Source organism: Pyxicephalus adspersus, chromosome 3 (genome assembly GCF_032062135.1).
Source record: "Pyxicephalus adspersus chromosome 3, UCB_Pads_2.0, whole genome shotgun sequence".
NCBI classification, from domain to species: domain Eukaryota; kingdom Metazoa; phylum Chordata; class Amphibia; order Anura; family Pyxicephalidae; genus Pyxicephalus; species Pyxicephalus adspersus.
This window is the reverse complement of record NC_092860.1, coordinates 88306267-88330526: the sequence shown is the minus strand read 5'-3', so window position 1 is coordinate 88330526 and position 24260 is coordinate 88306267.

Below are 24260 nucleotides of genomic sequence, written 5' to 3'. Positions count from 1 at the left end.
ACTTTCATTATCCCAAAAATGGGGACCAAAAATCTTTCCCTCTGATTTTTGGGTCTTAAACTTTTTTAAACATAGAGAACATGAGCGCTGCTATTGCAAAGACTGCTGTTTGGTGTCCAGATCATTGTGGTGTAACTATGATTCATCAAAAGTGATAAACCATTTAAAATAATTATAGATAGATTACTGAAAATGAACTTGGAAGTGTCTACTGATTGTTTCTCATCAGCATTCAAACATTTCAGCACACAACTGCTTCTGCATCCAACTGCTCATTAATTATAAACCCAATGTTTTTACTGGATATATCTGGTGTCTGGGTAATTGCTTTAGCCTAGATTCTGTTATCTGCAAGGATCAGTTAATAAACAGAATTAACAACTTCAAGCACTGACACTGTCCAAAGTCTCCTAGATCCTGCTGCATCTTCAGTTTCAAAATCTCTGTACAGAGAGATGGCACACCACCCCTTCACAGTCATATACGAGAAGCACTTGTCCCTTATTTATTGCATCATTAACATGCATTTCCTTTGGAGCTTTCTTCTGCAGGAAATGGAAATTTACAACAGCAACAATAAAAAGTTCACACTTTTTGTTGATTTGATTTTGGCAATGATATAACGATTTCAAAAATAGTGATTTTAGATTGTAAGCTCCTCGGGGCAGGATCCTCTTCTCCTCCTGTGTCACTGTCTGTAACTGTCTGTCACTTGCTACCCATATTTATTGTACAGCGCTGCTTAGTATGTTGGCGCTATATATATCCTGTTTATTATTATTATTATTATTAATAATAATAATAATAATAATAATAAATTCTACAAGTTGGCAATATAAAAACTCTCTTTCCAGCTCAGTTTTTCAAAACTGGGTTGGGCTTTGTGTCCGCCATTATTTGTAAGCATCACACCTATATGTGACCATTGCAACTCTGTCTGCATCCTTCTTCAGTTTCATAGTTTGCACATTTGTTAATGATATTTGTTTCGCAGAACTGGGTGGCATGTTTGAAAAAGCAGTTTCGGTCAATGTTTATTTTTCACAAAAGAATGGAAATACATATGTGTGTGTATACTTTTATGGTTCTAACAAGATAGTTTCACATTGGTGAAAAGGAAAATGTATGATTTGGATTAAATGTTTAAACAAGTTATATTGGTCACCTTTGGTCATTTTACTATCAAAAGTTTAAGTACATCTGTGCATGCATACCTAGTTCCAGTAACAATGCGTATATAGTATTTGTAATTAGGGAATTTTATTCAATACTTGGCAGGTTTCAGTCACTGCTGTTCATGGAACCACCATGAATAAAAATACTTACGTATGTGTATACCTCATTCCAGTAAGACAGTGTGTCTGTCACTATAGTGAATATCATCATGTTCTTCATCATCATTGATCATACAAGGACTCAGAAGTATGCTGCAGTTCATCAGTGTAATCCAACAAAGGGGGTGAGAATCACCTGTGGTCAAAGTCTGGGTAATTTTGATAATTTCACAGGCAGGTATAGGCAAGCACCTCCACCTTATGTTCTGTAAGTTCTGATCACTGCTTCATCTTGGACAACCACTAATAATTGAGTCTTCACTCCTGAATTCACTCCAGACTCCTGAATTTATATGTGTCTGACCGAAAATCCAAATTAAGATTAAGAGTTAAATTTATATACTTACTTACATGTGTCAGCTTGCATTCACGAAAAATAAAGCATTCATTATATGTATGGAAGCGGCCATCTTGTGTGTGGCAAGTTAACCTTTACCTCCACTCCTAACTTCCTCTCTGCCCACAGCCCTCACGTACTGTTCAATCTCTCCGTCCAAGCTCTCCAATCACCCATCAGGAAGCAAGTGTGTTCTCTTTGTGATTGGTCAGTGCTGATGTAATCGGTGTTAGCTGAATGGTTAGAAAAACAAATAGAAGAAGAGATTTATGCCACATGTTTGGTATTTCACACTGTTCCCACAAATCCCCACATTTCAACATAATCTCACCTTCCCCCAGGCCCCACTATGCAACTACACCATCACCACTGTATACAAAATATCACATTAAAACTGTTCAATCACACAATCCCTACTGTTCACACAATCCACACTGTTCAACAACACAATTACTCCTGTTCACACAATCTACTCTGTACAACACAATTACCCCTGTTCACACAATCTACTCTGTACAACACAATTACCCCCACTCAGGCCCCCCAGACCTAAGTTATCAAGAAGCCCTAGTACAAAATCTAGGCCCGCTTTAAACAAACATACACATTGCCTTTACTGCCAAGTGGTGGTTATGGGTTCTAACTGACGAGCCCTGTCCACTGCAGCCTGAAAGGAAAACTTGCAGAACATGTTGGAGGCTCTGCTATGGGTGGTAGAGCTGGCACATGTAATAAATGCCTTCCTGGCTGTTAACAAGCAGCTTAAAAGTATTTCCCCATAGTGACATTTGTCTCTTGTTTACTGAAAAAAGTTCTGGTAATGTTGGCCTTGTAGACTTGATCCAAAACTTCAGCTATTCAGCAATGATTAGTAGTTTTGAAGCAACCTATGCAGGGTAAGTTTTGTAATCATGGCATCATGGGGCACTCTTGGGACTTAAATTGTCTGTTACCAAGGACGATTGGGCAACTGTGTCTTTCTGGCTGCTTCATATCCTCAGACGGTGGCTGTGGTTTGCCATGCGTAAGCCTCTTCCACTTCCTGTTCTTTTTGTGGACCAGCATTTCCCTTCTCCTGTTGTGACTCCTCTACCCTGAGACCCAGGATCTATTCAAGTAGATATTAGGGATGGTGTTACTCCCGATGACTGCCTCATCATGGCTAACCATTTTTTGCCTCAAAGTAGGATAAAAGTACTCAACTTATGGGTGAAGCATACAAACTCCATAGAAAGTGAGATCTGCACCGCTGTAGCATAGAGATATCAAATGAGCCTAATTAAAGGTAGTATGAGGTGTCACTACACTAATAGTGCCTGCAAGTTAAGACTATAGAAAATAATAGCTCACACTCAACCACAATTTGGCTTGTTTTGAGTTTTTCACCAGGGGTTCTGACACAACAATTAAACAGTTCTTCAGTCTGTTTGTTTTTAACTGCTTTGGAGTGTCAGTGGGATTTGGCATGTGAAGAAGTCTGGGGATCCTGTTGATGGTTAGCTCTGTGTCCATGAGGAATAGAACGCAGCGTTTGAGGTTATGATAACCATGATGGGTTATCCACTTAACTATATCTTAAACGTGCTGTTGTTGTAAATAGATGGACAGCACCAAGTTTAGGAAATGTCAGATACAGTATGCTTCTAAGAGCACTGATGTCCCTTAATTTTAAACAGAATGTACTATTTGCTAAACTAAAACTAGTTGGTAGTAGTGTTTATTCTGAGGCCATGACAAACCCAATAGAATTTATTTCCTATTGACTTCAATAGTGGTCAAATTCGGCTTTAACTCAAACCCTGACACATTTCGCTGAACTCTCTGGATTTCTCACAGTAACAGACATTTGTCTAAAATTTCAACATTTTTAAAGGGTTAAAATATGGGGATACATGCATATTTTCCAAATATCTTTTTATAATAGTTTTTACCTGAGATTAACACAAAGTTTTCACACTTATTACAATGCATTCAAAAGAAAATGAACGAATCATGAGAAAAATTTGATTTTCACATTTTCCAGTTGATACATTATAAACAGATTCATAAATGTTATTTTTATCTTGTTTAGACATAAACTTTAAGAGCAAATCTAACTCCTTATAGGTTTAATGTAACATATTTTAGTAAGGATATTTTGAGAAAATAGTTCATGTCAGTTATTCAGCTTTAAATACAGACATCATATTCAAGACATTATACCAGTCAGACAGTCTAAGTAAAAATAGATTTATTTGCACATGCCATTTACAGAGAAAGAAAACACAGAACAGCCATTACTCAAAAAAAAAAAAAAAGAACACATTATCCTAAAAAAATCAGAAATTAAACTCCACCATCATTATCACTTAGAAAAGAGTATAAATCACAAAAGACAGGAAACAGGAGGATGCAATGCTAAAAAATGCAGATCTGAAAGCAAAATCTATCCAGAACAGATGGGTTCACAGCAGAATATCTCATAACTGGAAAGAATACAATAGCAACATTAAGATGCTCAGATTTCTTTTGGGATGTGTACAAAAATACGAGAAAGAAAGCAAAGACAAAACAGCACATGAAACATTTGCCAAAATATTAAAATACATCTTTATGTTTGTTTCGGAGAAGTTCTGTGTCCTTTATTCCATCATGATGATTGGCACTTCTGAGTGCACGTTCAAAAATAATACTTTCAGGATATTTTAACAGATTCTAGGACAAAAGCTAGTTATAGTTTTGCTTAATAAACATAATAATAATAATCTGATCAGAGAAAGTCTGCTTATGTTCAGAATCAGAACCAGTTCATTAGTACTGCTAATGGAAAAAAAGTAGATCAAAGCAGCAAGACCAATGGTCATAAGGAAACCTTTTGTCCTGTGTATAGGTACAAGTGTCAAGCAGAAGCAGACCAAATCCATGGAGGGTGCAAAAGTCATCATTCTATAAGAACACAATGATGCTAGATATACTGAACTAAAGTTTTAAATCCCAATTCCAGCCAAAGCATTTTATTTAAAGCTGAACAGAATTTCCACTTTGAAGAACAAAGATCAAGCGGGTCAAAGTGGAACTGAACCAAAAATTTAAAAATGTTTGACCCTTTGTTGCAGAAATAATAAGTGATGTCCCTTCTGCAAAAAAAAAATATATATACTTACCTGCCTGATCACTATCTTCATCAGTCCAAGCAGCAGCATTCTGACTTCCCCTGTGGCTGCTAGGACTGAAAAAACTCATGCCATCATCTGGAAGGGAATTATGTCATCTTAGCCCACCCAATCAAGAGATATTCCAGAGAGTGCAGAAGGGACATCACCTGCCGATTTTGCATTAATAAGCCCGTCTAGTTGCAATTTTTTCACTTTTGAGTTTAGTTACGCTATTAAACAGAACTTTACCTCCATATGACAGCCTACATTGCAAATTAGAAGACTTGCATGTTTATTTTATGTTTTATATTTATTATTCTACTTACATAGCATTAGAATGAGGAAAATGCCTTTAGCAGTATAGTAGCCTGTTGGGGAATCATGCCAAGTTATAGGAAAAAATCTCCATAAGGAACAAAAACATTTATGTTTTGCAAACTTAGGAAGTGTTATGAATTCTGTGAATGTATTTTTTGTGGTCTGAAACTTCCTGTCTTAATGATAGCAGCAATATTCATTTTTCTGTATGGACATTTTTGGGTCAGAAATGGTAGTAACCAATTCTGTAATGTCAGAGAGAGAGCTAAAAATTTAGGGATTTGCATATTTCCTTTGTTGTTCCCCAAACCAAAAGACTTTTTTTTGAAGGAACCGGGAAGTGTGTTCTGACAACATACAGTATTTTGTTCACTCTGCTTTTTTCTGTCCTGATGACAACAGCAAAGTCAACAACAGCAATCTCATGGTCAGGAAACTTGAAACAATCTTTCTGCTAGGGTCTCAATTTCTATAGAACTTTTAAGTAATATTTTCTTTTATTCTACAAAAGTGAAAAAAATAAATCGTGAAATGCAAAGAAATGTAAATTGATTATATCACCCCTCTGTTATTGGTAAAAATATGTATGTTTGGGTGGGGTAGCTTAAGGGATTGGATCAACATATGAAACTGAAGCCTCAGCATATTTCAATTCTTCGCTGATGTACTGTATGTTATTATTAGACCTATAATTAGTGTTATTATTTTTACATATATTCAGCAGAAGATGCTTGGATTATAAGTGACATAAAAGATATTAACAATAATCTTTGCAGCTGTGTCTTACAATTTGTTGGAAAACCGCTGCCGCAGTTATTTGCTTTGTGAACTTCTCATTACTCCATGAGGATCATTGGTTTGAAACCGTTTAACCAGGAACACTGCCAATGATAAATTAATAGTCCTTCCATTCTATCAATGCTGTAATTAGATGCTTTTGTTTCACAGATTTAAAACAATTTTCTACAAATTTTCCAGATGTTACCAAGACATCTATCAGTCTTAATTGTCATTCATAGCTCTTAACAAAAACCAATCACATACACTGGAAATCCACTAAGAAAAAAATGCAGATGTCAAAATTAGCAGTTTATACCATTGCAGAGTATCCTTCATACCTAAATTGTTGTAACTTTCCTGGTGGTGTATAATATACTATATTTTACTATCTTCCTCTGTTGTAAGTAAAACCTCTCTCAGAGAACTGCTCTCTATACATACAAGTTATTTTTTTTCTTGCACAATTTTACATGAAAAAAACATTATAAATTATTCTATTAATTGTCATTATTTTTATTGATTTGCAAACTAATTGCATGCACATTGCTGGCTTTAGTTTTTCTGATTTTTCTACATATATATCTTATAGTATTGTTTCCGGCCATCTCTTTGGATTACAGAGGGTGACAAGGTGTTCTGTAATCAGGGGATGACACTGATGTTTTTCCTCCTTAGGTTTGGTATTGCATGTGTGTTACTGATAGGATTACAAGGTGAAAATACAGGTTTATTCAGTTTTGTATGGTACACAAGTGAAAAAAAAATGTGATTGCAACATGTATTTGTCTTAACTGATTTAAAGTTTGGGACAAGCAAACATTTTTGTCTAAATACAACAGGCATATGTATTCCTATTATGTCTGCTTCTTGCATTAAAGTGTACCTAAACTCAGAAATTTCACTTTACATTAAAAGGTAGACAATCCTTTTATGTAGAGTAAAAATTCTGTTGTTTGTTTTTTTTAGTGCGACACCCTTTTTAAAAAAAAAAAAAAAGGGCGTAGCACCGCCCCCTAATGCTCGATCCCATAGGCGATCGAGAATGAATGGGAGCGCAGAGCCTCCCGGGATACCTACGTCACGCATCCCGAGAGGCTCTTGGGTGCTCCTTCTGCACATCCCTGAATATCTCAGAAGGAGCCCTTTTGTCAAAAGAAAAAAAAATATTACGCATGCGCAGTGAGATTGGCAATTTTTTTTCCCAGCTAGGTGACCCGATCCCGCGCCTGGGTCGGGTGACGTAGGACGAACAACCCACAAGAAGAGGGGAAGATGGCGTGCCCGGAGCATAGTCCCGAAGACGGATGCCGGGAAGAGACGTCCGGATAGATCAGACTGCCTTGCGGGATTAAAGGTAAGTGTATTTTTGTTTATATGGGGGACTTTTGAGTTTAGTTCCTCTTGATGACCAGTCACTGCTGCTTACTCACAATGCAGTGGTCTTGTGTTCACTGGGCCTGATTTATTGAAGCTCTCTAAGGCTGGAGAGGATACACTTTCATCAATGAAGCTGGGTGATCCAGCAAATCTGGATCAGATTTCTTCAAAGACATTTGATTTTTTCCAGCAAATGTTTTGAATCTTGGACCACATCCATTTCAGGTTTGCTGTATCACACAGCTTCACTGATGAAAGTGTATCCTCTTCAGCCTTGGAGAGCTTTAATAAATCATGCCTACTGTGTCTGATTTATTAAAGCTCACCAAGACTGGAGAAGATACACTTTCATCAGTGAAGATGGGTGATCCAACAAACCTGGAATAGATTTTTTAAAACTAATTTGCTATTTGTTAGTAAATATTTTTAGTCCCGGCCCAGATCCATTCCAGGTTTGCTGTGTCACTCAGTTTAACTGATGAAAGTGAATCCTCCTCTGAATCCTCCTCCTCTGTCGGATTTACCTGTGAATTTTAAGATTTTTATGTTTGGAAATGGTATATTTTTCCTTGAGAGCCCATCTATGGGAATGTTTATGACCACTGAGACTCTATGAGTTGGAACTGTACAGTACCAGCTCACTCAAATATGAAAAGTGCTTTCCTATATTTCCCTGTATTATCACTCACACAGTCAGATAGCTTGGCAGCTTATAATTCCAGGGGAAAACATTAGCATGTCAGTTATCTCAACAATAACTCTATGGGCTCTATTTATAAAATAGGGAATCTGACATTCTTTTGTAGGAATGCAATACTACTGCAATTGAAACCCATGAACCTAGAAGATTCCCACAAGAGAATCTTTGAGGGAATAGAGCCCTATGCCTAAATTGTCTACCTAAATGTTTTTTTTTACATATGTACACATTTGCACATATGAGGTTTTTTTTACTACAGTGTTTAATTTATAGCACAATTCCATTTTGTTTAGTGGACTTGCAAACACTCAAAAATGAAAAAAAAATTATTTGTGTCTTATTAACCCTTTATATTGTGATATGATCATTACTGGAGTAAACCTATGGCAATGAAAATAATCACTGTAGTCTGAAAGTGGCAGTGTAATAAAAATCCATTGTTTTCAATGAAACTTCATAGCAGGCATAGTGAATGCATTGCCTAGAACCATGGTGATTGGTTCCCAGTCGTCAGTAGGGACCTGAATTGTCAGTTGACAGGTAAAAATGGAAGCACATTTAGTAACATTCTGGGGAAGGATTATATAAATACCTGTTATTTTCCCAAATAATTGCATTATGAAGTATACAAATAGGTGCCAACAAATGTAAGGTGGGAGTAATAAAAGCAAGGTGACAAAAAGAATAGAGAAAAGGCATAGGGATATGTAATGGCTGGAAGAAAATACTAAAGACTGAAGTCAGCATTAATGTAGTTGCAGAAAATAAAGTGGTTATGTAGACAGAAAGAGAGATAGAGATGAATGGATAATAATAATAATTAGTGGGGTCAGTAAGAGTAGCTTTTTAGCCATTAAGAAGTCTATATTTCGAAAACCTATAAAACAATATACATTTTTAGCTTGATCTTGAATAAAAAAGATAGAGTTACAGAATTAATAATTGGTTTCTTTCTTTGGAAAAGTTTATTATAGCCTACTTGCCTAATATCAATATGTGTCATGTGATATATCATTATGCAGAAATTCCAATGCAACATAGTACTATTTACCCATATGTTGGAACCCTAAGGGGCAAAAATTATAGCGTGTTCTTCAATACAAAACAAAATTACCAGTAAAAAAAAATAGGTTCCTTAAAAAAAAAATGCTATTTTTATAAAACCAGATATGAGTTTATACAAATCCACAGCCTAATGTCTTTTTTTTTAAATTTTGTTTTACCCTTTGCTTGGAGCAAAGAATTAAAATTGGATTAAAACTGGATTAAAATTCAGTAATCAAAGAATATGCTGAAAAACTGTCGCACATCAGTGAGCCACATTCCTGTGTTAAGTATGAGACCAGAAAATGCTTTATATAAATTTACGAAGTAGATCTACAAAAATGCACTTGTTTTAAAAGGGTAATTAATTTTAGAAAATATTTAAAATGTTCAACAGACATTATCATTGAGTCTGGAAAAATAATTATATAATACATATATACTGTTTATCCCACTATATTAGCACACCAAAGTACTCCCCTAATTAATAGTTTATCAATAGTTTCATTTTAAGTCCAAAATCCAAGAACTGTAACAAACATGAAGGTATTATGTATTTACCTCTAGATTGACACATTCAAGTATAGAAAAAATATCCTGTTTGACAAAGACTTCTAATAAAGTGGCTAAATTGTGTGAAACTAGTTGGGCTACAGACTGCTGTCCATTAGTTTGTAAATTTTAATTTGCTGGAGAATTATGGGGATGGTATAATTTTTAACTCAAGATTCACCCAAATCTTACCAGGATCTATACTTTATTTATTTAGAAATACAAAAATGTGCATGTTGATTACCATATATTCTAAATGAATCCATTCATGGGTAAAAATATTTGTAAAAAAAAAAAATTAGGTATTTTCACATTTGTTCAATAGCGCTCAAATCTTGGTTCACTCAGTGTAGTCCAATGATTTGTTCATACCATTCTTGGGTACCTTTTTAGGTGTGTCTTGAGATTATATATTTTCCTGCACAGACTCAAGGCACCCCATGCCAGATATAGCAAGGCAGTCCCAAAATATCACCAATCAGCCTCTATGTTTCACAATAGATTCAGTGAAAGTTTCATTTTTCCTGTACAGAGCTTATGTGACTTGACAAAGTCTTATTAGTTCAAAGAACATTCTGATTTAGTTTTTGTGTTATTTTGACTTGTCAATATGCACTTTAGAAAAGTTTACTCTGATTTTTCTAGTTTTTCCTTTCAACTATGAAGTCTTCCTGAACATTATGTCAATTTATAAATTATATATTATAATTATATAATTTATAAATATATATATATATATATATATATACATATATATATATATATAGATATCTCAATCCTTGCCCAGACCTCAGCTCCTTCTTTGATGAGGAGTGCCCCAGTACTTAAACCAGTTATTACTTTATGGTGTCTCTTTAGCTGCAGTCAACAGTTTGTTACCAACTGGGGGCTGAGCACTACCAACTAGAAGGATGGTTGATTTTATGATAAGTTGTTAGATCTGGTGAGCTCCTCACTACATTGCTAATCAGCTAAACTTTTAGCAAAATGTGTTAAGATTGCTACTCGCACTATTGTGATACTCTGTGAATATTTTCTTTCATAAAAGGGTTGCCTCTTCCACATCTGCTTTATAATATATCATAGCGTTGTAGGACTTTACAAATGTATGTTTTGTGATTTTATTCTTTTTTCTTATATGTTATTTACCTATTTTTTATCCTTGATGTCTTGATGTAAAGAAATTAACAACTTTGTTGTTATATGTTTTGAGATGCCTAAATAACTCTATTTATTTATTTTGTTTAACTAGAATTAGCAGCAAAGTCATCACCAATATTACAACAAAGAAATACATACTGTGTTTCCCCGATGATAAGGCAGGGCCATCAAATAAGACAGCCCCCCCTTTTTAGGTAAAAATGAAAAATAAGCCCCCCCCCGAAAATAAGCCACCCACCGATTACTTACCAGAATCGCGTGGTGCGGTGGGTGACTCCGTGTGTGGTTCCTCCGTGTGGTTCCTCCGTGCGGCCCTAGAGCATATTTTGGCCTTCAAAAAAAAATAAGACAGTGTCTTATCATCGGGGAAACAGGGTATTGCCAGCTCAGTCTCTGTGAACAAGTGAAAGTTATCTGTTTAACCATTTCAGTTACTTATTTCTAAAAACAGTTATGTTCCCAGAAGTAGCAACGGTGTGGTAAATCTATAAGAACAAAAGGGGAATGTTGACAATAGTAGTACCAAATTTTCTTTTATTAACTCTTGTGGAAGAAAAAAACTATTCACATATTTAAGGATTAAAACACAATACAATGGCTTTAGAAAGGAGAAACTAGCTATCCCTTTTGTTCCTATTCTTTCTATCTTACCCAATATTTTCCAGGCAAAAATTGTTCTGTTTTGAAAATATTCAGCATTTCCAAGCCCACTGGCAAGGGTGGCAGCCCAACACATATGCTGTCCTCTTTAGAATAGTGCCAGTTGGTGCTAAATAAATTATCAACATAGTCTAATCCTACATTCCAGATTGCCCTACTGTAACTTGTTGGTTTAAAAATAAAACTAATGATTTATTGTGTGCTTGATAAATAGCATGATTCTGATATATTTTGAAGGTTTTAGGATGCATATTCTAGAAGATTATAAAATTAAAACACAGGTAACACAGATTTTAGTGTTTTATTTTAGTGGTAATTAAATCATATTGAACAAACCTTTAACTGGTTCTCACAATTTTAAAATGGGGGTTAAACATAACATGTTTTTCCCTACATAAATTATGTAGGGAAGTACAAAAATATTATAAGGGAATTTAAGTCACTGGAATAATTATAAAAAACCCAACAACTCCTTATTACATTACCGCAGCAAAGGCATCTTTTCATCCTTTGTGGAAACTATACTTTCCACTGAGACCCAAACACTGAATGCTTAGAGTGATCAATGTACTGTTCATGGAAGACTTGGTGAACCCAGCAGTGGTAGATCAATAGGCAGATTTAAGCCTACCTTTTACTATTGGATTTAAGTTTGTCAAACTCCTGAATATCTAACACTTGAAGGACACAGTTGACTGGGCACTGACCTCAGAAAAAGGACCACCCCCCTTTCCCCTCATCTTTTCTTTTTTTTTTTTGTATCTCCCTTATTTTTCTTTACCCCTCTCTTTTGCTCTAATTTCTCTTAATTTTATATTTTAGAAGTTATGTTATTATTGGCATCCTTATAGCCTTAACCTTTCCATGTTGGCTTACACTGGATATACATTTCCTATTACTACTTATTGCTATATATGGGTATTATTCAATGCTCATTTTTTATGTAAGCCAACAGTAAGGCCCTGGTCAGCACCAGTACTCACCAGACACCAGTGCCCTAATCTAACGCCGCAGTCTTCACCTGTAGCAGCCCCCGCTCTGCCTCGGGAGACTGGTTTGGTCTCCCAGCATTTGGTTGTCCCCATGACTTGTGGGGGCAGGGGAGGGTGTCTGGGGATAGGCCGGCAGCTGGCCAGGAGCCCAGAGATAAACAGTACAGAAATCACCAGAAAATCCAGAACACAAGCCTAAGTCAAAAACAGAAGATCAGTCCACCAAACAACATACAAAGGAATGGGCACAAGCAGAGTCGCAGTCACAGGCAGAGGTCAGTCTAGGCTGAGTACAAGGGGAATGTCAGGAACAGGCAAAGGTCAGCAACAGAAAAACACTCCAGCACAGATAAGCCCAGCTAACACTATAACAGGAACAGAAGGCTGGAAGCAGAGCGGCTATAAAGCCCCAGCAGCCAATGACAGCATGGGATTGCTCAGGAAACACTCTGCTAATCAGTTGCACACAGCTCCAATTTCGTTCAGCTGTTCAGCCTCAGCGCAGGGGATGCCGAGATTAAAAACCCAGCTAAGAGGAAACAAGGATGCTGCAATCCACAGAGCACTAATCCTAAAACTAATCCTACTGCAAATGGCCAAGTGCACACTCCAGTGGTGGGGCACCGCCTGAGATTTTAGGCCCAAAGAGCGCCTTCTAACACCAAGTCTTTGTTTTTGCACATTTCTGTATATCTGTTTTTTGACTGATTTTTAATCCTGTGTTTAAATCCTTTTGCACATGTTGCCTTTTAAAAAATAAAATAAAAAAAACCCCAACAGAGGTTCTAATACTTATTCTAATTCTTTTTAACTCTACTGGAAAAAAACATATTTGTTATATTTTTAGATTGATTATCACTTCCCAATGTGGGCACAGACATTGGTAACATTTGACATAAATTATTACATTTGTTTGTTGGTATATACTTTGTTGCCATACTTGTGTTAAATAGTTATAGACTTACACAACTAAAGAAAGAAAAGTTACATTTAAACTGCATTATTTGGTACTAGCTAGAACTTTTTCTTCTTTTTATTTTTGGTTTTCTTTTACATTATTACTGAGTCATATGTATTTATCATATATACTATTTCAGAAATCAACTTGCTTTGGGAGAACTGAATTTTATCTTACGCACCCTAGAGAACACGAACATTTGGTTAAAATGAAAATAAATATGAAGAAAAAAGATTTGATTTTTTAGTTAGCTTTTTTTAAGTTAGCTCAAACTTAATACATACTGTATATACTTTCTGAATACTGTACAGTACAGGATAAATTATATATTCATCCAAAAATATTCATTTTTTTATACACTTTGATGGTATTATGAACTTATCTAGCTCCATCTCCTAAACTTTGTTATATTAGGTTAAACATTGTTGTTTCCGCCTTGCTTTATAGCTCATAACAACTCAAAAACAATATTTTCCTGTCATGAGACTTACTTGCTGTAAGCTCATTACTTTCCTAGAAGCTTGAAGAAGAAGATGGAAACAATCTCTAACAGGCAAATAACTTGGGAAGGGTGAATTCAGAGCTCAACTTTCAAGGAAATTTTATACTCAGCCCCATGTTCATTAAAGCCACAAAAGAACTTTTGTTAATCATCATTTTTTAATGTGAATCTGTTCGAAAGTTTTTTAGATCCTATCATCTAGGAGCTGTGGAAGGCTAACAATTGTAAGCCAGTGCCTTGGAATTACCAGCATTGTTGTCACCCTGTCATGTGCATTAGTTCAGTTGCCAATTGCACTGCCCATGAGATAAATGGCATGCAGACTTCTGCATCTGCCTCATTTCAATGACCAAAGATGTAAGATTTCATAAAGATCTCCCAGACTGGAGAAGATAGACTATCATGGTAGAACCTGAGTAATCCAGCAACCCTAAAATGGGTCTAGACTCAAAACATTTGTCAACTAATAACAATATATTTTTAAGAAATCCATCCCAGGTTTGCTGGATCACCAAGATTATTGATAGTCTATCTTCTGCAGTCTGGGAGAGCTTTGATAAATCAAGCCCTGTGTTTGAAACTATGACATCAACTGGTATTCCCAATGCCAGCAGTGCAACCTTAGAGTTCAGCCATTAAACAATAATAACATGACATGAAAACATTGATGGTCATCAGGTTGTTGTAACTGATATAGATTTCCACTGCTAGAGTGATTGTCCTAAATTTACTCGACATGACATTAGTAATTCTTTTTTTTTTAATGTTGAAGAATTTGTTTGTGTTTTATTTATTATTGGCCTTTTTTCATGTTTTTTTATGTGTTCATTTACAATATTCCTACTACTATGTGAGAATATATATTTTGCCCTCCCTTTGTTTTAGAAAAATTATAATTTAACAAAGTATTAACTCAAAATCATACCTAAGGCATGTTATGAAAGTACCAATCTAGAGAATGCAAAAACAAGAAAACAGATCAATTTTTCCTCACAGATTTAGATTTCTCTGTAATGAAAAAATAAACAGGTATGTGTCAAATAAATAATCATTTCTGGCATTTCATTGATATAGTGTCATGACTATGGACTTTGTACAGCGCTGCGTAATATGATGGCGCTATGTAAATGCTGTGTAATAATAATAATAATAATAATAATAATAATAATGTTTGTAAAATTCCAATTGTCACATAAAAAGTGACATTTAACATACTAAACTATTAATGGTTCAGAGTTTTATAAAATCATTTTTCTTTGTTAAAGAGTAACAAATGGCTATACAGACGTACTTCTCCAGTTATTGAAGTCTACACGTTTTGTACAACACAGTAGTAGTGGCGTGGCAGTTTGCTGATGTTAACAGTGATGTCATAGTTTTATCATAAAATTTGAAAGCACACAGCGGTATCCTTCAAGCGTTTTACTTTTTTCTGAGAAAACAACTTCAAATAAATCCTATAAAGGAATTTCTTTAAAACTGTTACTTGTGTTTTTAAATAGAATAAAAACATTTTTTCTGGACTATTGCTGTGCACTGCACCATCCAAGATGCATTGTGATGATTGTGACTAAGAGCTATGAACAAAAAAAATAAACCAAAATATTATGTTGGATATTCAGCAACATTTCCAAACTTGTTCATGTTAGGTCATTTAAAGTGTATTTAAACCCAACAACACTAATAATTTGTAGCTTATTAGTCCTTAGACTAATATATGAAATATTTACATTGGTATTCATGTTTTAGGCTAAAATAAATTAATTCTAAATCAATAAAGCAATACACATTTTTTATCTTAGGGTGAAAATGTATAGGTGGATCAGTGATGGCAATCTAGTAGGGGAAGTATGTTAAGGCAGGGGTCCCCAACCCCCTGCCGTCTGACAGGTGGGCTGTGGCTCTGGCTGGTGCACCCCTCATTGGGGTCAAGAGAAGGACCCTGCTTGGGGGGGGCACACCAGCCAGAGCCGCAGACAATCAGGGAGATGATGTCACTCTGGGGGAAGTTTCTTCCCCTTTGAGTGACACATGGCTCCTCGTCCTTGTGCTGTCTTGAGTCCATGAAATTAGTGGTCTGCGATGTCCAAAAGTTGGGGACCACTGTGTTAGGGCTACAAAACACCCAATCCCTACTTTTCCATCCATCTAAGGTGTCGTGCACACGTGCAATCTTTGTCACTGGACACAATGGTTTGTGACTGTTGCCAAAGACCAAAGACTGACATATGAATGAACACAGCTCCTGTCCTGTTCTATGGAGAGGGGAGGAGGGATGATGAGTGCCATTCGTTCCCCTCTGGTTGTTTATGCATCTGTCCTGATGGACCACTGTACACATGTCAGATTCTGGCCCAAGACGTGCATGACCATTTGTATTGGGCAACAATTCTCTGATGTGTGTGCATAGCCTTACTTAGAGACTGGGTCTTCTGTAGGCCACAGAACATGTAGGAGCTGGAAAAAACTGATAAAGGAATATAACAGTGGCTGAATCTATAGGCCATTTAAATCACTGCAGCGGTTTATGGGATTTTTAGAGATTTTTGCAGCTAATAATTAATTACAACATGTTTTCCATGGCATATTTAAAAGATTTAAAAAGATCAGTTAAAGGAAATGTATTTTTATGTTTAAAAACACAGTACTTGTCTCTACATTTTGGCATAGGCATATTAGGCAGTGTGAATATGCAGATAAAAAGTTGTGCACCTAAAGGAACAAATTCATTGCATGGAAGTAAATTGAAAGTTACCTGTTCATAATGAGCAAATCATATCATAGAAAATTTAGAATAAATATATTGGAACCAAAAATAAACTGTAATCAAAAATGTTAACTTGAATCCAAAATTTGGCAAAATCTAATTTGTTTTTATTTTGAATTTCTTCCTGCAAAACTGTATCATTTCAGCAGTGTTCCACAATGTTACATATTCCACTTTCTTGTGTATCAATTTCTTTCTGCCTCAGGCATGTAGTCTTCCACTTCTTGCTTGGCTCCTGTTAATTTGCTCAAAATGCTGGTCTGTTGTCAATCAAATGTGGAATAGAATTCATAGATGTACTTATAACTCACTGTATAGTATAAGGCTTATGTGAAAGATGCTGTTATGTCACATGTTGGCTAAGATACTGAAAATGAAATATGAAACTCACAAGAAGAGAAAAAGAAAATTAAAGTAGATATGTTCCCAGTGTACTGCTGCCTCAAATATATTACTCATACAATGTGGAAAAACTGCATGAACAGAACTAAATTAGAAAAGAAGATTAAAAATATTTTAGCAAAGTTATCTTTTTATGTTTTCCAATGGGGATATATATATTTTTTTCTAAAGCCATCTTACAAAATGCTTTCCCACTGGTAGTCATTATGGCCTTTTTTTAAAATACCTGTTGGAGATTTGGATAATTATAAATATATAAGTTGACATTACTTAGTTTTGTTTAAAGATTAATGAACTAATTTGTGCACACAGGGATTTAAACAAGATCCTGCTTATTTGCCTTTTGTGGATATCAACCAAAGGAACTCGTTTTTTTTTTTCTTATGGTGTGGCAAATTTATTGTTACAACTGTACAGGAAAATACATTAGATGCAAGTAGCATAGTATCTAAAAGGTGTATCCAAGCATATATTTTAAAACAGTGGCTTTGGATAGTAATGGTAATTATTTAAACAAGATTATAACATACAGTTAGTAGTTTGATGTAGGCATAAGGTACATCGTAATACATACATTCTAGCGGGTGTGGACCCACTGTGCCACTGACTGGGTATGCTCCAGAGGGGCGTAACTAAGCTGCTACCAGGTCTTCACTAGAGCCTCTGATGGTGAGGATAGGCTTGGGCTGCGGAGTAGTTGCCAGGTGCCACTCCAGAGCAATCTCCAGGCCAGTGGCAGCTGACCACAGGAGTCAGGATACCCGGTGCAAACACCGAGGGGCTTGCGTGGCCAAGAAGTCCAGAAACAAGGATCCAAGGTCAGGATCAGGCGGCAGTCAGGCAAAGGTCCAAAAACGTAATCCGAGGTCAGGGTCAGGCAGCAAACAGGTATAGTCCAAAAACGTAAGCAAGGTCCGGGACACGGTAAAGCAAACAGAGTAAACACCTTTGCACTAGGAGTTACATGGAGTAAAACCTTGAGATTGCTCAGGCAACTTCCTGTAGTAGGAGTTGCCTTTAAATACCTGCAGAGATCCAGCCATAGGCTGTAGAAAACAGAGGGTGTGTATGTGTTACCTCATAGATTAAGTCTCCAGCATAGATTAAGTCTCCAGCTTGAAAGGACCCGGCGCCCGTGCCTGCAATTAGGAGCAGCAGAGCTGGCACGACCTGCAGTGCTAACAACACTAGAAAAGCGTCACAACAAGCACATTGGGTACATATGTAAAGAAGAGATATCAAGAGAGAAAACAGCATACAATTGACATATACCTAGAAAGGACAAGCTTAATATTATATAAACTCTATTCATATCACATATTTAGGGCATTTATTTCCACTGTACCATCATGCTGTAAATGTAAATACTGCTTGTTTAGGACCAAGTGAATGTTACAATAATAGACATGCTAATAAATATTCAGTATTTCGAAAAATAAACCCAAAGTTTGTGTGGCTTTAATCCTTGTTTGTATACTGCTGCTTTCTATCAAAATGTAAATAATGAGTCTTATAAAGATTTTTGTACAAGAACAGGTCCAGGATAGTTGAAAGAAGTCTCTACTCTCAAGAAAGATTTGAAGTCTATGAAATCCCTAAAACCACAAACAAAGCTCTTTTACATTGCTTTTATAGCTTAGTAAAAATTAAATAATTTTGACAAACCTCACAATTTTTGCTAACATTCCATATATCACCAGTAGACTTTCATTAGTAATTTTATTCTTTGGTAACAATATTATAAAAAAAACATGATTTTCATATTGCATTCTTGTATTGTTAGTCTAAGAATTATTTTTGTGACAGTTGTATCTCACACATATTGACAGGTAATATTAGATTTTCCTTTATGTATTAATAGTTATCACATTTTAGACATAACAAATAAGGTTACCATACAAGAGTAAATAAAAAATGAAAGGTGGTCCCTTGTGTTTTATGATATACAGACTACAGGGCCTACACCAATCACCCAGTGACAAACTATTTTTAGTCTCTCTTCTAAGTGAATATGATATAAGGAGGGGGTTCTACTATATGATTAGAGAGGAAAGAAACGCACCAAGAACAGAGCTGTCAAAGTTGAAGGCATTCCCCTAAGGCCTAAACATAATGCCAAACTTCTAGGGTATTTTGCCCTAGGAGCCTAAAAGTATGAGGTTCTCTATTCCCACAAGCAAATGTAAAATCTATGATATTCTTGTCCAGCATTTTTTTCTGTTGACAGCATAATTGTCAAAAACGTGAATGGGCAACCAATACTAAAGGCACAGGAAAAATTAGGCAAGTCTGATGTTTTTTAGATTGGTATAATAAATTATGGCAAATGTCTCATAGACATACATTTTCCACTGTGCTTTAAGACTTGAATTAGTAATGTATTATCAATGACAACTATCAACAGGCAAAAAATTTAATTTAAAAGTAAAAGAATCAATAGTATATTCTACAATACTTGTCATGACAAATTAAGTTTTGATTTTTTAAAAAGTTTAATAATACAGGCATTTATGTTGTCAGTACCTGATATAGTTTATTACTTTGCTTACTAGACAACACCAACCAACATTTGCTTTAATTTGTAAAGCCAATAAAAATTGAATAAAATCTGAACACCATGCAAGTATTTGCAACATCACTTAATGCCGTCATAAATTTATTAACAAATAATTCAACATATTTTGAATGTAACTACCAAAATACTCTAATTTGATTTGATTCCAACTTTTGAATTTCTCTGTACAGCAGCACTAATACTATGAGGAGCAGCACTTGGGGCCAGTCAGGTACATTGGATGCACATGTGCTGACAGGAGAACAGAGTACAGAAATGAATATATTAATCTACTGACTAGTGAATGAATTGACCTGGCTGTGTTGCTGAACTGCCATTAGGCCATTAGGCTGGTTGTGCTGTGTGTCAGAGCTGGATAAAACATTATGACTTGTTAGGAAGAAACTAAATCCTTTTGTAGGAGGATTGCTGTAATTCAAATAGTATTTAGCTGTTTGATTGGAGCTTAGCGTTAAGCATGGTTCAATTTATTTGAATGCCTTTGTCCATAGTGATTTTTTTACTATTTGATTCAGAACTCTAATGCCAATTCTAAGTTAGGAATTCTTAAAAAAGTAAATATTACATTATACTATTGAATTTTCTTTGTAACTGTTTGAAAGAGTTCAGGACAGCGGTCGCCAACCGGTGGTCCGTGAGAAAATTTTGGAGGTCCACAGAAAAATTTGGGCATTATTTGCAATTTTTATGATTTATTAATAATAAAACAAAAATTATCTTCTAATAAATTCTGATATTCTGAATGAGAAATTTTACCTTTATATTGCACTAAATTCATGAACTGTACTAGAGACGGAAAAACAAGGGAGATGCAGCGTGAGGTCAGTGTAGTTTTAAGTTGTATGAGGCAACCGCTGCTGAGCTGTACGCTTCAGTATTGTTCGGACCAATACAACAGTCATACAACTTATACAACTTGGTGAAGACCAATTCTCATCCGATTGTTTTATTTTATTTGTTTATTTGTTTTAAAGGTAAGAATGACTCTGTGTATTTTCCTTAACGGTTAAATTTAATGGTATCAAATAGTGTGACTTTATTAACTATCATTTCTAGTTTGGTCATAGATTAGAATGAAATAAACCCATAATGAATGAGAAAAAGCAAACTAATATTTTGCTTTTCTTAATAAACCTTGGTAAATCCAAAGATAATGCAAATAACGATAATAGTAATAATAGTAATACTTCACTTAACCATGAGCTGATCAAGGAGTCAGAGCCTCCACAGTCCTTGTCAGGCACTTTTAAGGAAGATCATTATTCTACAAATGTAGTTATCTTTTGAAAAAATTCATAGTAATGGTCCATGAGACTTAAAATGATGAATTTATTGGTCCATGAGGTCTGAAAGGTTGGTGACCGCTGGTCTAGGAGACTATTCTAGTCTACTCTGTCTGCTTCACTACCTAGTCGGTATATCTTGTGATCTTGGTTCCAAAATTTGAGGTAGGTGAATTCATCCTGGTTTTTCCTCTGTGCATATGTAGGCCACTATATCGTGTTTTATATTCTAGGTATGTATTTTTAAATTGTGAACTAACTCACCCTTTCCACACCTACAATTTAAGTAAATGATGTTTCCGTCCGGTCCTTACTGACTACTGGATTTGTCAAGTCCCCTTACCCAAAGAGAACACACTCTAGGGTGCTCATTCTACTCCGCATCTGCCTACATTTTGCTTGAACACTGAGCTACTGTACATTCTACATTCTTTACATCTAAATATATTTCTTCTAACTATTACTTCTAACAGATAAAAATATGTATTGTCCAATTTTGTTGAGCTAACCTTGTTTACCTTTTGAAAGTTATAATTCTTTAGTCTTGGGTTTCCAGTAGTATTGTGACCTCTTGCTCCCCTTACGTTGGCCAAGATTCCATTATGTCAGCAACATAGGCATGTATGCACTTTTTTGGAAACCTACTTCATTTCTAGCATGTCCTTTAAGTCTGGAAAAACTATGATTTCTAGAGGAAAAAAAGTAACATTGATACAACATACAAATTTCATGCAAGTAGCACCTTTAGTACTATATACAATATCATGGGGTTACAATGTCCTATTGTCAACCACAAAAACATTGCACTTAATAATGTTAGCATTTTAGGTAGAGGTAACTAATATGACAAGTATACCAAAACAATTTATTCTGTTTACTTACTTAAACATTATAACCTATTAAAATACTCTTCAATAATTATTTCTCGGCAATATTTCAAAATGTCTCTACTGAATGAAGTAGCAGAAAACAACATTTAGAAGACAAAAATGAAACCTAAATGCAATTTGCAGACCATGATATGACTGTTGAATGAAAGGCCTTTCATACAATATCTACGGAATGATTTATATGAAACCAGGCTTCAAGGTACAAATAACCTTCAAGTGTTATCAGAGAAGCCGATATCACAGAAAAATGTATCTTGGTGTCATAGATATCTCCCCAGACCACCATCAGCAGATTTGCCTCAGGTCCCACAAGACATACAATAATAGAAGTCAATGTCAAGCAGCATCTGGTTTGAAAAATGTCTTTTTAAGCAGCTGCAACCAAGGCAATATTCATCGCACCCCTCCGATCATTTCCATTTCCCACTTTCACTGTAAAAAGGAGCTCAGGAATAGTTTTTCCAAAAGTCAATTATGAAAAACACTTTATATAGCTATTCTGTGGCTCGTTTAAATGCTTCTGAAAGATAGATGCTAAAAACAGACTTATATACTGTATGGAGTTTTTTTGTTCATTTATTGAATTTTTTATGATAGAATATTGATATTTTATTAAATTATTTCTATGTAGCAGTTCTGTATTCTTTATGAATTAACTCCTGATAAAATATATATTTATAAAAAATAAAAAGTTGTTTTAGAGGACAGAGGTTACATTTGTTATTTGCATGTTTAAATCATGTTAATTGAGAATGAAGCCTGTATAGATGTATAGAATGACCTCAGCTGAACAAAGCAAGAATTAATACAACATATATACATATTTATATATATATATATCTTTTTGCATAGTAAATATAATAAATAATACATATTAGTTGTTAATTTGAGCAGTGTAATAATGGTTGATTCCTAAAGATATAATGACTGGCAAGGCGTGTTGAGTGGTTGAGAAATGCTAAAATGACATGCAGCAAAATTCATCAGGACACTGTTTGATGAAACAGGGACATCTCTTTATTTTTTATTCTGTATTTCAGCAATGGCTTTTGGTTTCTCAAGGTGAATTTCCTGATAGAGGTAACAGTGGTCAATGCCTGCGTAATGCCACTTGAAGTTGCCATTTGAAGCTGATGTAAGCCAGGCAACAAGAAAACAGTACAGAAACCCAACACCGTCATGCTATAGTCATCCTTTTAATATGTAGTTCCTGTACAAGAACCTACTTGGCAAGATCTCCAGGCATTACTTTAATGGAAATCTTAAAATAAAATTTTTAAATTACGAATTATTGGGTTTACATACACTTTAATAAAAACATTTTAGTTGCAGAGTTTTCAGTAGTAGTTATAACTACCTATTTATAGATCTTTATCTCCCCAGGCTGACTATTTGCTAATGGGCATAAAGCTCCTCTGCATTATTGTTTTAACGGAAGGGGTTAATGAGTAGTGTTGGTCCAATATCTCACGATTCGATTTGACAGCTAGGGCGATATTGTTCGGGTGATCGAATGCCGAATTTGAACACCAATAAAGTCAATGATAGGCGAATTTGGGTTATTTTTAGGGACTGTGAGGAACTGCAAGAGCAACCGGGAGCAGAGCTGACAGCTCCGCTCCCCTGATTGCTCTTGCAGCCCTTTACTATTTGTATGTGTTCTTGGATAGAGTTTCTCTATTCAAGAACACAGGGAGTCCTGTATTCCTGGATAGAGAAACTCTATCCAGTAATAGGGATAGTGCTCCCTGATTGGCCGAGGAAAGCTTTCCTCAGCTAATCAGAGAGCACTAGAGGTTTTGAATGGGGAATCCCCATGAACAACCTGTCAAAAAATAAAAGTTAGTTACATAAATCACACACTCAATAAATTACTTAAACATTAATACATTTTTATTTTTAACACATTTTTTTAAACATGATTTTGTGCCGAAACATGTACTTAAAGCTTGTTCTGCTTTATTTACCTTTACAATTACTTGTGCCCTACTATTAAAATTCCAGTGTGAGCAGTCAATACAGGCATTTGTGTTGCTGAGTTAAAAAATGCATTTCTAAACCGAAATACTAAAATTGTTCTTTAACATTTAATTTTACAGGGTGCCTTTTTCAAACTTTAGAATAAAATATACATAAAAAAGGGACTTTTTTAAACATGATCATGATTAATGATATGTTCAGTATTTTAGACATGGTGACTGACAAGCTGAAAATTAGGTCTTGCCATGAATCTAGTGGCCTGAGGCTAAACTGCTGATGGGATGTTATTGTGTCATGACACTACTAAGTGAAGGTAGTACAATTCCAGTTTGTGAATATATATCTGTATATATACACATATATACATTTAGACTATTTTATAATGTCAATACATATTGTGTGCTTCACATAGAGCTGTACAGCCTCAAACCAATCAGAATGCTCATCCTGACCCTCTCAAAAGGCACATTAACATTAGCAATGTGCCAATAAGCAATGGAAAAATGTCACCTGC